The 11,763-nt window shown below is 41.1% G+C and overlaps 1 pseudogene; it reads left to right on the forward strand.

Annotated features, from left to right (window-relative positions):
• Nucleotides 1-9,176: 9,176 nt before the first annotated feature.
• On the forward strand, nt 9,177-11,492 carry LOC138174532 (F-box only protein 41 pseudogene; annotated as a pseudogene).
• The last annotated feature ends 271 nt before the right edge of the window (nt 11,493-11,763 follow it).

The raw sequence follows: 11,763 nt of genomic DNA on the forward strand, positions 1-11,763 counted from the left end.
CCGGCAGGAATATGCCAGCTCAGTGCTCTGGGAGCTGAGCAAAGAGCCCTGGGAGCCCAGTTCAGTATTCTGGGAGCAGAGCTCACCCCCACACCTAGGCTTTAGCCCCAGGGCAGGCCTGACCAGCCGCCAGCCAGAGGGACTCCAGATCAGCAGCAGCTGTGGCCATTTCCAGATTTATCAACAAATAGATGAGAAAGACAAAGTGAGAGGTCAGTGCAGTCTGGACTTTGAGACCCAGTAAGTGGGATTGCATGGCTTTTGCCCCCAGGACGAGAAGCCACTGAGATGCCGGCACAGCCAGCCAGGGCCAAGTGGTAGCTTCAGCTCCTGGCGTGCAGAGTGTAGAGGGACCAAGCACCAGTCTGAGGGGTAAACGCTCTCGCTTCAACCTGCTTGGATCTGGATTTCACTCTAGGGTGGAGGTCCTGGGCTGTCTGTCCAGCTTGCCAAACCATGTGGAGGCCTCAGAGAGGGCACCCATCTAATACCTCCACCAGCTGAGAAAACCCCAGTGTTTGGGAGGAAAGCTCCCCTGTCTGGTGGCAGAGTCCTACTGTGGCAAAAAGCCCAGGGGTCAAGTGACTGAGGGGCAACATGACCAAGCAAAGGAAACAAAGCAGACAGAAGATTCCAACATTAGACTCCTATTTTGGGGACAAAAAGGAACAAAGCATGCAACAAGGGGAAGACAGTGAAGTCAGAACTCCTGCACCAAAAGCTTCAAAGGAAAATATGAGCTGGTTACAGGCCATAGAGGCCCTAAAGAAGCATATAAGAGAAGTGGAGGAAAAATTGGGAAGAGAAATGAGAACAATGCAAGGAAATTATGAAATGAGAGTCAACAGCTTGACTGAGGAAAATAATACCTTATAAAACAGACTGACTCAAATGGCAAAGGATACTCAAAAAGGCAATGAGGAGAAGAATGCCTTAAAAAGTCGAATTTGCCAGATGGAAAAAGAATCTCAAAAGCTCATTGAGCAGAATCATTGCTTCAGAATAAGATTGGAGCAAATGGTCGCTAATGATTTTATGAGAAATCAAGATGCTGTTAAACAGATCCAAAAAATGAAAGTATAGAAGGCAATGTGGAATATCTCTTGGAAAAACCCACTGAACTGGAGAATAGATCCAGGAGAGATAATTTAAAAATTATTGGACTACCTGAAAGCCATGATCAAAGTAAGAACCTAGAAATCATCCTCCAGGAAGTTCTCAAAGAAAACTGCCCTTATGTTTTAGAACCAGAGGGTAAAATAGAAGTTGAAAGAATCAACCAATCACCTCCTGAAAAAGATCCCAAAAAGAAAACTCCTAGGAATATTATAGCCAGGGTCCAGAATTCCCAGATTAAGAGAGAATATTACAAGCAGCCAGGAAGAAACAATTTGAATATTGTGGAAACACAATCAGGATAACCCAGGTTCTGGTAACTTCTACACTGAGGGATCGAAGGGCTTGGAATATGATATTCCAATGGTCAAAGGAGCTAGGATTAAAACCAAGAGTCACCTACCCAGAAGAACTGAGTATCATGTGAAAATATGGTTATTCAGTGGAATAGAGGACTTTCAAGCATTCTTGCTGAAAAAAACAAAGTTGAATAGAAAATTTGACTTTCAGATACAGGAAGCAAGAGAAGCATGAGAAGGTAAAGAGGGAAAAGAAATCATAAGGAACTTATCAAAATTGAACTATTAACATTCCTCCATGGAAAAATAATAATTGTAGCTTATGAAACTTTTCTTAGTAGTTGAAGGGAATAGGAATATATATATATATATATATATATATATATATGTGTGTGTGTGTGTGTGTGTGTGTATGTGAGGGCATAAGAGCATATGAATACATATGTGAATGTGTGTATATATGTTTACAGGTATACATAGATAGAGGGCACAAGACCAATTTAATAGGAAAGGATGATACTTAAAAGGTGAAGTTAAGTGGTGAGAGATGAATATAATGAGAGGAGATGGGGAGAGATAGAATGGGGTAAACTATCTTATATAGAAGAGGCAATGGAAAATGGTTACAAAGGAGGGGAAGAATTGGAAGGCAAAAGGGAATTGGTCAACCTTATTCACCTTATTCCCATTAAATTTGGCTTGAGGAGGGAATGAAATACACACGAAATATGGTATCTCACCCTCCAAGAGAGTAGGGGGGAAGGGAATGATAGGGGGGATGATGGAAGGGAGTGCAGGCTGGGGGGGGGGGGGGGAAGTTGGACGCACCCACTTTTGAAAAGGGACGGGATAAAAGTAGAGAATAGAAAAAGTGGGAGGTGGGATAGGTGGGAGGGAAATATAATTAGTCTTTTACAATATATCTACTATGTTATTGTTTTGCATTAGCCACACATGTACAACCTATATTGAAATGTTTTTCTTCCCAGTGGGGTGTGTTACAAGGGAGGAAGTTAATGATTCTGAAATTCAAAGTTTTAAAATCAAATATTCAAATACACACACACACACACACACACACATATATATATATATATATACTATTATTAATACTATTTTACACATATTTGGGAAATAAGGTATACAGGCACTGGGGCATAGAGATCTACTGGAAAAGTCAAAAGGGGTATGGGAGAAAACATGGGAAAGAGCTGATTGGAGGAGGGAATATCCTGTGGGATGGCTATTTTGGGGCACCGGGTAGGGGTAAAATGGGGAAAAAATTGTAACTCAAATCTGGCGGGAATGAATGATGTTAATCAGAAGTTAATAAAGCATTTGGAAAAAAGAAGGAAAATGTGAAATGTCATTGGAAAAAAACAACCAACCTAAGAAAAATAGGTCAAGTAGAGATAATTTAAGACTTATTGCACTAATTGGAAAACATGACCAATGAAAGAGCCTAGACATATTTCAAGAAATTACATAGGAAAATTGCTTTGATATCTGTAATGGAAATGCAAATTTAAAGATCTTCCCTGCCCCTAGGGTAAAGTGCACCTGGAGCCTGGGGTGGGAGGCTTGTTTTTCAGTAGATACTTCTTGATTGGCCAGTGAGTCAATAAGGTTGTTACATTCTCTGAGCCAGGAGAAGGCTATATAAGCCCTGATGTGAGGCTCACTTTTGATTTTGGGGGCTCACTTTGAGAAGTGTTCTGTGATTTGATATGTATTCTGGGAAGCCGTTGTCTGGAGCCCCCCCTCCCTGGCTTTGAAAAACCCAGATGTGGAAACCCAGATGTTGACTGGGTATGGATGTAATGGTTGGACAGTTTGGAAATCTGTCTACTTGATCTGTTTCTGTCTTGATAATTCTGCCTGTATACTTTGAAGTTCGGGGTGCTGACCTTTTCTCCTGAACAAGGCAAACAATATATATCTGACTGATTAAAGTAAGCTTGTTAACCCATTTTGAGTTGCTTTCCTTTAACAAAGCAGATCCAAGTAGCTGTGTGAGCAGCCACCCTGAGGATGCTTGGGGTGCTTGCTGCTACAATATCTTAGATGGAAGTGTAAAATATACATTGAAATAATCTACTAATCACCTCCAAAATGAGATGGCAAACTGAAAATTCATGGCAATATTGTAGCAAAATTCCCAAACTCCCAGGGCAAAGAAAAATAGATACTTCAAATAACCAGAAAGAAACAATTCAAATATTGCAGAGTCATAGTCAGGATAAGAGAATCTCTAACACCTATCTATCACATTAAAGGACTTGAGAGCTTAGAATGCAATGTTTCACAAGATAAGGAATTAGAATTCCAAGAAAGAATACAGTACCCAGGAAAACTGAGTGCAATCATTTGGAGGTGGAGGGGTTAGAATATACATTTAATGAAAAATAGGACGGCTAGAGGGTATAGTGTATATAGTGTCATGCCTGGAGTTATGAAGACTTATCTTCATGATTTCAAATTTGTCCTGACACACTTAGTAGATGTGTTACCCTGGGCAAGTCACTTAATGTGTTTATCTCAATTTCCTCATCTCTAAAATGAACTGGAAATGGAAAAAGTATATCACTCCAGTATCTTTGCTAGGCATATCCCAAATGGGTTCATGAGGAGTTGGACACAACTGAAATGACTGAACAAGAAAAAGAAAAGAAAAGAAAAAAAGAACATGTTGAAGCATTCCTGATGAAAATAACAGCAATTAAAAGAAAATTTGTCATTCAAACACAAGACTTAAGAGAAGCATAAAAATGTGAAAAAAGAGTCTTCCTAAGGTGATCAATAAAATTAAACTGCTTACATCCCTATATGGGGAAATAACACATGTAACTACTAATAACGTGATCCTTGTTGGGGAAGTTAAAAGGTGTAACATAGAGAACATGAGTGTGAGTCAATTATGTTGGGATGATCTATAAAAATGAAGAATTGAGAAAGTGATGCACTCAGAGAAGGGTGAAGGAAGAGGTAGCAGGGATTTTTTTCTCACATAAAACAGGAATGCAAAGACCTTTTACAATGGAGGGGAAAATAGATGATTGATGGTAGGCAAGAGTTGAACCTTACTCTCACCAAAATTGTTTCCAAGAGGGAAGGATATTTATACAAATTCAATGGCGTTAACAAATGTAACTTACCCAATAGGGAAATAGGAGGGAAGGGGATACAATTAAGGAGGCGATGCTGATTAAATGATGGAAGTGCATAGTGACAAAATAGACTTTTGAAAAGGGACAGGATTAAAACAGAAGAAAAAGAAGAAACAGAAGAAAAGGGGAATGAACAAAAAAGTACAATAATCAAAGTTGTGAATGTGAGTGGAATGAACTCATCAATAAAAAAAGTAGCCGATTGAAGAATGGATTAGAAACCAAAATCCAACAATATGTTATTAAAAGAGGCATATTTGGGGGCGGCCAGGTAGCACAGCAAGTAAGAGCACTGGCTCCACTGTTGAGAAGACCTGGAGATCGAATCCCGGGCTCAGACACTTAGCACCCACCCAGAAACACCTGGCCGTGTAACCTTGAGCAAGTTACTTAACCTCAATTGCTTAGGGGCGGCCAGGTGGCTCAGCAAGTAAGAGTACCAGCTCCAGTGTTGGGATGACCTGGGATTGAATCCAGGCTCAGATACTCAGCACCACACCCAGAAATAACTGGCCGTGTAACCTTGAGCAAGTTACTTAACCCCGATTGCTTTAAAAAAAAAAAAAAGAGGCATATTTGAAACAGAAATATATACACAGGTTTAAAATAAATGACCAGTGCAGAATCAAATATGCCTCAGTTGAAGTAAAAAAAAAAAAGTGTACCAATCATTATGTCCAAGAAAAGCAAAAACATATGTCTATATAAAATAGATAAAGAGAGAGACCACAATATTCTAAAAAAAAAAAATGTCATGGATATAATATAAAAGATACAGTGAGTTTTTTTCTGATAAAGGTCCCATTTTTCAAATATATACTGATATAAAACCCAGTCAAATTTATAAGAATAAGAGCCTTTTCCCAATTTATAAATGATCAAAGGATATAAACAGGAAGTTTTCAGAAGAAGAAATGACAGTTATCTTGAGTTGTATGAAAAAAAATTCTCTAAATCTAAATTGATTAGAGAATTGTAAATTAAAACAACTCTTACATACCACTTCACACCTATCAGAAATAACAAATGCTCAAGAGCATGAGGGGAAATACATACACTAATGAATTGCTTGTGGAGTAATGAACTGGCCCAGCCATTATGGAAAATAATTTTGAAGTATTTCCAAATCCCCAAATCATAATTTTATAACTGTGCATACTCTTTGATGCCGAAATACAACTACAAGATCTGTAGCCCAAAGAGATCAAAGAAAAACGAAAAAAAAGGACCAACATTGCCAAAAAATGTATTTATAGTAACTCTTTTTGCAATGGAAAAGAATTGGAAATCAAGGGGATGTTCATCAGTTAGGTAATGACTGGACAATTTGTGGCATATGATTGCGATAAAGTACTATTTATTATGCTATAAGAAATGATAGGGTTCATGGTTCAGAAAAATATGGCAAGATCTCTATGAGTTGATGCAAAGTGAAGGGAAAAGAACCAGGGGATCATCAAGTGCAATAAAAGCAATGTTGTAATGATGATCAACAGCAAAAGACTTGGCTACTCTGATCTATACAATAATCCAAGACAGTTCCAAAGGACTCATGCTGAAAAAAATGCTATCCATCTCCAGAGAGAGAACTGATGAACTGAGTACAAATTGTCATTTGGTTTTCTCACTTATTTTTCTTGCTTAAAAAAAAAACTATATGGCTAATAAGGAAATATGGTTTGCATGATTTCACATGTCTAATTGATATCATATTGTTTGCCTTCTCAGTTAGTGGGGGATGGAGTGAGAGGGAAAGGGACAATTTGGAACTCAAAATTTAGAAAGAAAGGAGTATTTCAATAAATAAGTAATAAATTAAAATGTGAAAAATATCATTTTCTTCCAAATTCTTCCCAATGTTTTGACATTGGCCTCAAACCTCCTAGTCACCTCTGTAGTTGCCCACAAAGGGACCAATCTCAGTTACCCTCCTGCACACAGATCACAATCCGAAAGTATGATCACATTTAAAAGATAAGTGTTCAATTTCTATATAAGGAAACTACAAATTCCTCTACTAGGAGAAAGACTGACAACCTCTGCTCTGATCTGCTTAATCCAAAGACATATTCAGGAAAAACAAAGTCATCTCTTTCCACCAATATTGCATATGTCTCCCAGTTTGTGGACAGGCTGTGAAACCTAAGGGGAGTGATTAGGTTCCCGATGAAAGAATCCAATCTGCAACACATCTGTGTGTTTCAGGATATGGTATCTGGACCTTTTCATTAAATTACGCTAAATGCTTCAACATGTCCCAGTACCATCTTCCTTACAGCGCACACTCTTGTAGACTTCTTTGTGGTCTCCTTGGGAATCCCTTTACCATGGGTTCATGGCAGTCTGCCTAAGTTATTGTGATCCTTCCTTGCTATCCCCTGGTATATTTATGAAGTCATGAGGCTGTATTTCCCAGAAAGAAAGTTTTGCTGTTATTTTAAAGCTACTGTATGTCAGGTGATAAAAATTGAGGGGAGAAAAGAGAGGAGGGAAAATATTTTTTGGGGGAAGCACCATAAGGATTTGCTGAAAAAAATATCACTTTTCTTCCTTAAAGACAGATGGAGCAAATAGACAATTATAGGATAGACCTAGCCTAATCACGTGGAATAACAAAGGCAAACCAATATTTTCCATGTGTGGAGATAGCTGCTATTAATGTAGTTACAGGATTTACTCTTTCACATATAATCCTCCCAAATCACATATATACGCCTAGAGGTTGATTATCCTGAAAATGGCTTCTATCTCACCTCCACAGAAACATTTAGTCATCAAGCCCACACCTATATGTACACATATATATCTGCTTTTATTTCATAATAATCATATAATGGTATTCAATTATTATTAATATTGTAATTATATAATAATAAGATTGCTATTCAAAGCATAAACCACCACCAGTGGCAGGGGGAGGGAATAATAAAGTAAATCCAACAAATTATGTCCTTGGTGATTAACAGTGTGATTTTCCTATATCTTGAGATCACTGCAGTAGCAGTCAAGACCTGGTGTGTACTAGGTCTGTATCCTAAAAGATACAGAAAACAAAAAGTAAAAGGAGATACACATAGCAGCTCTTTTCTGGTGACAAATAATTGGAAAATGAGGGGATGCCAATCAATTGGGAAATTGATGAACAAATTGTGGTATGTAATTGTGATGGAATACTATTGCACAATAAGAAATAATGAGCAAGATGCTCTTAGAAAAATTTGGGCAGACTTACATGTACTGATGCAAAGTATAATGAATAGAGTCAGGACATTGTGCACAGTAAAAGCAATGTAGTGTAATGTCCCAAGACAACTCTGAAGGACTTATAATGAAAAATGCTACCCATCCTCAGAGAAAGAACTGAGATCAAGTGCAGATTGAATCATGATTTTTTTCTTTTACTTTTTTTGGGAGGGGGCTATGTTTTCTTTTACAACATGACTAATGTGGAAATAGTAAAAAAATTAAGATTATTTTGCAGAGAAGGTACCAAACTACATGAGTAAAGGAGATTTTCTTATCAAAGTAGTTTCTTATTTCAACAAAATTACAGTTTCAACCATTAATCCTATGCAAATCATTCACAATTTTATGACACATACATATAAGTATGTATATACAGATCTATAAACATACAGATGGAAAAAATATATTGTAAAGAAGTGAAGAGAATATGCCAAAAATTCCCCAAAGAAGAAAAATGAACTTTTGAAAATGTAATATTTGTTGCACAAATAACATAAAGGCACAGCAACATTTATTGTTATTGAAAAGCCTTTGACAGTTCCACAGTCATAACTTGTCAAGTATAATAGATATGCAAGATAGACCCAAGTATAATGAAATACTAAAATTTTTAGGTCTTTCTGGACAACAGTTTTCTATTTAAAATGTTACCCACAAAATAATGTCAAGACAAATTAACATAAAAGTTGACATTTTTCAAATGAGACAGTTCAAATTTCTTTTGGTTCTGACTTGTTTTAAACACATTATCTCTCCTAAATAGGACTTCATATGTCTTTCATATTCGAGAAGGTGTCAAACAAAAACCTTTTATTAATCACTTTTTATTCATGGATAACAGCAAACTGTGGACCAGTTAGGTGACCTAGTGGATAGAGCATCACCTGGAGTCAAGAAAAGCAGAGTTCAAATCCAGCCTCAGATAGTTACAAGCTGTGTCACCCAGATCACTTAACCCTGTTTGAGTCTCTTTACTTATTTTTAAAATTAGCTGGAGAAGTAAATAACAAAGCACTCCAATATCTTTGCCAAGAAAACCCAAAATTGGATTAGGTAGTGTCAGTCATGACTGAAATGACTGAGGAACAATAACAATGACATTAGAATATGTGGTGCCAAAAAAACAACTTCTAATTCTTTATTTGTAAAATTAAAAAAAAAAACTTGGACTTAATCCTTAATTTTATAATATTTCTCCAATGATATCAAAAAGACTTTTGGATACAGTAAGTAGAAAGATAACAAAAGAAAGCGATTAAAGGCATTGTAGTTGAAGCTAGAATCACTGAACCAGTAGATATAAGGAAATACTTAAATATACCCTGACCAATGCTGAGCAAGATAAATCATGCATAAGATCGTCAATGACCAAGCTGAGGTAGGAGACATATTGGCATTCTGAAATCAACGCTGAATGGGAGCATACATTCAATGCAGTTGATATGTATGAAATAGCAGTGTTAATGTAAATCTTTGAGGTGTATGAGGTGCTCAGGGAGGACTAGCAGTCTGGTGTGAGGGCTTGCCAAGCTCTCTTAAGGGCTCTTCATCCACCTTTGGTATCCACCTTTGCCCAGCTCTGACCTACGGCAAGTGCAGTGGCTATATTCTATTAATTGCCTTTGCAAATAGGCTAAACCAGCAGAGGGTGAATAGCAAGCCTCAAACCCATTGGTAAGTTAGGGGGATATCTGCCTCCAGCATATGAAGACTTTCCCCCAAAGCACACGCAAAGGAGAACAATTTGTTCCATTGTCCATGAAGGTGACTAAAGAAGGTTCTATACAGTCTTTATTCAGGTATCGAAGACACCAAGATCATCCACTGAATCCCGGCCTATCATCAGGTGCCTTCACTTCTGTTCTTCCACTGGACTTTGATGACTCGGAATAGAGAGCGAGGCTGATGACCTTAAGTAATTTGCCTTACTTAAATTCAATTCACATACAAGTCATTATCTAAGATGTCACTGTCCTCTTTGATAATGAAGGATGAACAACAATGCACAATTTTGGAGCTGCAAAACTGACCATACTCTCCCTCCTCTTCTTCCTCTCCTTCCTCTCTTCTCTCCCTCTCTCCTTCTCCTTTCTCTCGACTTCTCTCTTCTCCAACTCCTTCCTTATCCCTCCCTCTCCCGAAGAATCTTCTGCCTCTCCTCCCTTTTCCTCTTTTTGTCTTCTCTTTTCTTCTTCCCTTTTCCCACCACACTCCCCCTTTCTCCTCTACATGGTGTAGCTGTATTTCCCAATCCCACCCTCTGCCGGCTCGCAACTGCGGGACCGGCACTCAGGTCTTATCATGCACTATACACATAAGCTGTGTCTAATCACAGCTCCTCCTCCAGCACAGGGGCCTCCAGCAGCGACAAGGCCGTGTCCCCGAGCTCCGGCTGCTAACGTCAGTGATGCGGCAGACCCCGGCCCCTGGGAGGAGGCAGCCACTGGGGACGGAGGGGCTGGAGGACCAGGAGCCGGAGCTGAGGGTGGAGGGGGCCTGGAGAAGAGCCAGTGCCCCGGAGCTCAGGCCTGAGGCGCCACACCATTCAGAACTGGCAGAGGCGGCCTTGCAGCAATAGCACGGGAGGTCGAAGAGGGCGACGTCTCTGATGTGGGCCCCCGGACCACCAAGTGTGAGGCCGAAAGGCCCTCCGAAGCCTCGGCCTCTGGACCCATGCCACCCCAAGCTCTCAGCAGCTGCCGTCTGCCCGGTCTTCCAGCCCGCTCAGAGGGGGTCAACGGGCGGGGCGGGCAGGGAGTTGGTGGCAGCCCCTCACGTTCCAAAGAGGTCATCAGCCCAGAGATTCTGAAGATGCGGGAGGCCTTCTTCTGTATCTTCACCTACCTGGACCCCCGTACTCCTGCACGCTGCTGAGGTCTGCAAGGACTGGATATTTGTGCCCCGGCATCCCGCTGTCTGGACCCGTGTGCGCTGGAGAAGGCCCGCGTCTGCTCCAAGTTCCTGGCCATGCTGTCCCAGTGGTGCACCCAGGAGTACCCGAGGAGCCCAAGGGGGTGGGTGCCTGGAAGCAGGGCTGGAGTCCTTCCTCAAAGCTGCTGGTTCTGGGCATCTCCCACTGCCCAAATGTCCTCACGGACCACTCCCTCTGGCTGGCCAGCTGCTACTGCCGGGCCCTGAAAGCTGTCACCACAGCAGTGTCACAGTTCCACTAGGCCATGAAGTCACTTGGCCCCTCTACACCCCTGCCAAGAGCCCGCATGCTTCAGTAACCGGTGCCTGTAGATGATAGGGCGATGCTGGCCCCGCCTGAGGGCCCTGGGTGGAGGAGGAGCAGGATGCAGTGTGCAGGACCTGGCATCGCTTGCCTGGAACTGCATGAGGCTTCGGGGACTAGAGGTAGACCAGGTGGCAGAGATCACACAGGAGGTGGTGGCTGCAGTCTGCTGAGAGGGGCTGAAGGACCTGGAAATGCTGGTGCTCACAGCCACCCCAGTGACCCTGAAGGCCTTGCTGCATTTCAACAATGTTTGCTGGAACCTCAAATCCTCAGTCTAGTACAGATTGGGATTGTGGATTACTTCAAAGAACCTGGGAGCTCAGAAGCCCAGAATCTGTTTGAGGAAATGGTGACCAAGCTCCAGGCACTAAGCATAGACCAGGATTCTCTAAGATCTTACACATCAAAGTGGAAGGTGGTGGCTAACCCTGGGCAGGGGGAACAGTGGGCACCCCTCACCCACCACCTCTACCCAGAGGCTCTTGAGTGAACCCAGGCCTCCAGCAGGCAACATCTTTGGACACCCCCACCCAAGGGATGAAGGCTTGGACTTGACCTCAAGGAGCCAGTTAGCAGATGCTGGTCTTGGGCAAGAGAGACCCTGTTCCCTTTCAGGGGCTTTCTGTCTGAGCTCTGGGTCACTCAAATGGAATACCATCTGCTATGGAGTCGATGGCTTGGGGAGGGTGGCTCTCCT

The sequence above is a fragment of the Petaurus breviceps genome, unplaced genomic scaffold (genome assembly GCF_028583685.1).
Source record: "Petaurus breviceps papuanus isolate PSGF00001 unplaced genomic scaffold, PetGlider_PUasm1.0 689, whole genome shotgun sequence".
In the NCBI taxonomy this organism is placed as follows: domain Eukaryota; kingdom Metazoa; phylum Chordata; class Mammalia; order Diprotodontia; family Petauridae; genus Petaurus; species Petaurus breviceps.